Raw genomic sequence first — 5,641 nt, forward strand, 5'->3', positions numbered from 1 at the left:
GGATCTTACTGTACCTTTTAAATGCAAGTATAGAAATTGAAGTGGAACCAGGTTTTGTTGCCTGCCCAACATTCATCCTTGAGTATCAGGGCAATCTAGCTGCTGACACAGACCATCTCCCAAATCTCGGTGGTTTGATTAACATCATTAACATTCATTTCTCACTCAGGTCATGTCCCATGGAGTGTTCAGTAGGTGGCCTTCATGTGGTGATGTAACAACTCAGCTCCTTCCAGGCAGTGGATCTGACATCTGCCAGGTCTCGGAGTCTTGCACTGGTCCGTCCACATCCTGCCTAAAGATGGGAAACAGGGAGCACGGGTAACTGCAGGAGTTTTCATGGGCCACAGTCTAGTGTTAAATTTAGATTGACAAGGAAATCCTTACAGAAATTCTAGATCCAGTTTGCGCTCTCCTAGAACGCTGTGCCCCAGGCTGCAGGAAGGTGGGGAAAGTGTGGCTGAATCATGAGGGCAGGCTTCTGCTGCTGATTTGATTTGGGTTGTGGTCTGACCAGATCTTGGTTTCAGAGGCAGCCTTTCCTTGTCCCAATCTCTCTTATTCTTGTCTCTTTCCTCCACACTGTGATGTTTCCTGGTTTCCATGAAGCACCAGTCCCCTAGAGCTCTGCCCACAAAAGTCAGCCCATGAGATCTTGCTGTTGCATGAAAATGAATTCTTTCAGAGGACTGGTCTGTATTCTTGGCCTAAGAAAGGAAATGGGGAATTTGGGACTATAGATATTCATGTATCTCAAAAAGGAAATAGAAAAACAAATTTTAATTTTCTAAAAGAAGAAAATATTTTTTGAGCCCTTCATACCTAGTTCTTATACAATAATATCCAACTGTAAAATTGGAGTAGCTGCCATCAGTAGATAAAATTTACCTCAGGTGCGGCCAACTCAACCAAGCATTTTGTTGTTCTTGTCCAACTTGATGTGCTGCTTGGAAAATACATTCTTTATCAAAATATTAGCATAAAATGTTTAATTAGTATTTAACCCAAAATATAATATATACCTAAAGAATAAGCACAAAATTAACTAAAAATAAGAATTTTAACAAAGTAATACAAAAACATGAGTAAACATTTTTAACAAAATTAGATTGAAAAGTCTTTCTTAGCTTGAAACCAAAGCCAGAAGAAAATGAAAAAAGCTTTTAAAAAGCCACCTATAAAAAACAAAACAAAAAAACCCAGTAGGACAAGAGAGGGGGTTGCGGGACTAGGTGAAAAGGGTATTAAGAAGCCCAAAAACAATACATATTGTAAATCTAAGGCCAGGATTATGTTTAGGGGATAAGTAATGGAAGTATTTCCATCAAAGAGAGAAATAAGATAAGGATATCTTAGATTATCACAATTTACTATTTTTCTGAACACTCAAAACAATGCAGTTAATCAAGAAAATGAAATAAGAAGGGAGGATGCAAAATTATCATCATTTCCAACTGATAGAATTTTAGACCTGTGAACCCCAGGAAAACAAATGGCAAAACATTTGAAACTTTTAACAGAATCAGGTAGTTCATTTCAAAATAAGTATACAGAAACACAATTGGTTTTTTCACACACCAAAGATAAGTAGTGAGAAAACTGCCCCATTTACAATAGTAACTAACCACAAAACAAATAGTGGGAAAAACTAAAAAGAAATATGCAGTGATAAAAATTACAAAACTCTACCAAGAAATATAAAAGAACTATTGAATAAATAAAAAGGCATACCTTGTTTCTGGACAAAAGATTTGGTACTATACAGATGTCAACTCTCTTTAAAATAGACTATAAACTGCATGTAATCCCAATCCCAATTCCAACAGGATTATTTTAGAATTTAACAACAGTTATCTTAAAATTGATCTGCAAAGACCATAACAAAAATTCTGGAGGGATGGAAGGGAGGGGACACACACTTCCCCTATTAAACAGTAGCATCTTGCATTGAACAATAACAGTAACAACATGGATAGTGTTGGCATAGGGAAAAAAGAACAGACTACCAAGGGGCAGTGTAGAAAATCCCAGGAATAAACTCAAGTATTATGAGAATTTTGTGTATAATAAGTGTGGCATTTCAATATTAGTCACTAAATAATTGGTGGCAACTGGCTAGCCACTTTAGGAGAAAAATTAAATTTCATTTAATTCGTTAAACTTTTAATAAATGTAAACAGTAACAAAATATGAGTAAACACTTTTAGTAATAAAACTGGAATAAGTTTCTTTTAAAAAAATTTTTATTGATTATTAGGGAGAGGAAGAGACAGAGAGAGAAACATCAATTGGTTGCCTCCCTCCCCCTCCCTGACCCACTATCAAACCCACAAACTAGGTATGTGCCCTGACAGGGAATTGAACCCACCTCCTCCTGGTGTAGCGGGATGATATTCTAACCAACAGAGCTACATTGGCCAGGGCTGGAATAAGTTTTTATGAATTTGACACCAAGCCAGAAACCATAGAAGAAAATGAATGTTCATAGAAATTGAATGTTTCCTGGCACCAAAGCCAAAAACAAAGTACCACATTTATAAAAGCTTGAAAGACTTAGGAAAACTATTTAGTAACACACATGATGGAAAGAATTACTACTGCTATAGAAAGAGCTCTTACAAACTAACCATAAAAAAGAAAATGGCTAAATGTGCCAAATCATAAAAGAAGAAATTAAAATAGACCAAAAATATGAAGACCTAGCCAGTTTTGTGATTTTCTAAAATAACAACAACAAAAAATAAATATTTTAAACCGTAAGACTGGCATCCGATGAATAACAAAAACCAAACATTAGTGTAGGGGAAGCAAATTGTTACCTCTGCTCTCCTAAGGGCCTGAGAATGAAACAGATTAACAGGAAAAAACCACATACATTTATACTGAATTTTACATGACACGGGAGCCCTTATAAGGAATAAAGACCCAAAGAAATGGGCGTTTATGTTCGCTTGTGTTTGTTTGTTTACTGTATACAGAGCATTGTCTTTGAAAAATATTAACGGGAGTTATTTGAAGACTAGGCTTAATACGTCTTCCTCCAAAGATGACTTGCATTTCATTCTTCCAGGTGCTGGAAGTATTGTAAGTCAATCTGAACCACCTCAAATAAAATTAGGAAGTCTGGGGTTCCCTAGACCACAAGAAAGTCCACCTCCCCTTTTCTCCCTTCCCACCAATTCAAGGCAACCTCCTCTGGAGAGACCTAGGGGTTGAAACAGGAATTGAAGTATGGGTGAGATTGAGAGTGAGGTAGGTTTAGTTATGGACCTTCACCCTGGAGATACCTTAGTCCTTTAATGTCTGAGCTTAATGTGTGTAGGGGGATCTCTTTTTAGACTCCTCTTCTTGGAGATCCTTTCATTTCATTTCTCTTTGCTGTTGTTAATCCTCACCCAAGGATGTTTTTTTCCCCATTGAGTTTTTTAGAGAGAATGGAAGGGAGGAGGAGGAGATAAACATCAATGCAAGAGACACACATTGACTGGTTGCCTCCCACACTCCCTCCAGACCAGAGCTGGGGATCGAGCCTGCAACCAAAGTACATGCTCTTGACTGGAATCAAACCAGTGATCCTTCAGTCTACAGGCCGACGCTCTAACCGCTGAGCCAAACCAGCCAGGGCATCCTTTCAGGGAACCCTACAGGCAATTCCCTCTGAGCAAAAGCAGCTATGGGCTCTGCTTACCTCTCTGCTATCCCATTCTTGTCAAATGCTCTCCAGACGTTTTTCTATTTCAATTTTATCCAACTATTTTAGTTCTTATCACTAGACATGCTGGTCTAAATAACATAGCCTATAAATTATACTTCTTTCCTTTATGCTAGCCAACTTTGGCATTTTTATGATGTGAAAAGAATTTCCAAAATTAGATCACATTTCATGTTATACTTATATAAGAATACTTTTTACTGTAACAGAAGAATATAACTTTTCAATTGTCGTGGCATTTCAGAGTAAAGCCCCAAACTGCGGACAAGAGGTGCTTGTTGGCTGCACATTCTGATGAGAGGAACTGTGGGTGTGTCTGACACCTTCCTTCAAGCCTTGCTTAATGAGAGGGTCCTCCTCTCCCACCCTTCATCTAGCCATTCTAGGCAAAGACTGGAGTTTGTTCAGCGGGTCAGGGAGGCAGTGACTTCTAGGCTTTAGGCGTAAAGTTCTGGATTTTCTCCTCTCTATCAGGGAGAAAGAAAAGAAAGCGCTCCTGTTCCAGACTAAGTGATAAAATCTGCTAGAAAAAGCCTCCTAGAAGTTAGGGGTTCCTGTAATATGATTCCCCAGCTAGATGACACAGAGCTACAGGAGCTCAGGGAAGATGTAAACAGGGTGTTTTGAGAGAACTTGAGAGAGCCTTACGGGCATCCCCTGGAGGTTAGGGGTCAACACCGAGACCAGAGACTGCTTCTGACCCAGGTCAGGCTTCTCAAACCTCTCTGTGCACATGAACCCCTTGGGGAATCGCTGCGTAGAGCTGATTCAGTCATCCGAGGATGGAGCCTGAAGTACCACATTTCTAACAGGGTTCCACGTGATGATGAGGCTGCCTGTCCTTGGACCACTCCTGGAAAAGTCACAGCGTAGGGGATTTGAAGTGGGGAGCCTGGCTGGAATAACTCTCTTGCAAGGCAAAGAGAAAGAGCTTTAGTGTTGGGGGAGGAGCCGGGAGTCCTAGCATTTGATATGGCTGAGATGTGTGAGTTGATCTTAGGTGAAGTAGACCTCGCAGAAGCAGCTGTGCTTGAGAGGGGTTAGTCTCACCCAGGATTGCCTGCCAGAACCAGAGGAATCTCGGCGGTAAGAGGTTGTGGAGTGGCCCCTGGGGGCAGGAACTGCCGGTTTTAAGAAGTTATCTGAAGAGCACAGAACTGTATCAGAATGAATATATGTCCCCCCCCGCCCCCCAAAAAAAACATGGCCTGCAAAACAACCAGCACCCAGACACCCCCATATCAGAGAACCACAAAAGACACCAGCTAAGTACAAAGACTTTTGTTCTTTTGCTTTGTGTCTCCTGTTCTTACCCTCTGATCCTCCCTCTTTCTTCAATCTGAGAGAAAAGAGAAAGGATGAGAAGAGGGAAACCAGAGACCATACTCTCTCTCCTACAGAAGATCTCAGGTTAGGACTGAGCTAGGTGGGGAGAGAAAATTTAAACTGTCTCTAGTATTAAAGTTTTCAGCTGGATCAGACTGGACTTTCTGACAGTGAATCCTAATTACTGAAAGGAAATTTTCTTCTCACTGAAAGTGACTGGAAAGCTGGGGGCTCGGCTGGTATCCAGGGATGAGGAAGAGAGATCTGATCATCAGAATTGAAGAGTGGTGGGAGGAAAATTAAGGCCATCTTCTGTATCTCCCATTCCATAAGCCAGTTACATTCACTGCCTCAGTGTATGCTCACTGCCCTGGCCAATTAGCTCATAAGTCAGGAATGGCCTGCATTTCACATAATCACTGAAGACCTCAAGAGGGAACCCTTGTCATAAACCATTTCATATTTAAAGGAATCAAATCTTATTAAGCCAATCAGCATGACCCTAGGTTTTTAGTAAGGTGACAAGTTGCTTTTATTTCTTTTCTTTTTTTTCATTTGTATCAAGTTACCTGTACATTTACCCGTGTAAAATATGTAATTCTC

Source organism: Myotis daubentonii, chromosome 13 (genome assembly GCF_963259705.1).
Source record: "Myotis daubentonii chromosome 13, mMyoDau2.1, whole genome shotgun sequence".
NCBI classification, from domain to species: domain Eukaryota; kingdom Metazoa; phylum Chordata; class Mammalia; order Chiroptera; family Vespertilionidae; genus Myotis; species Myotis daubentonii.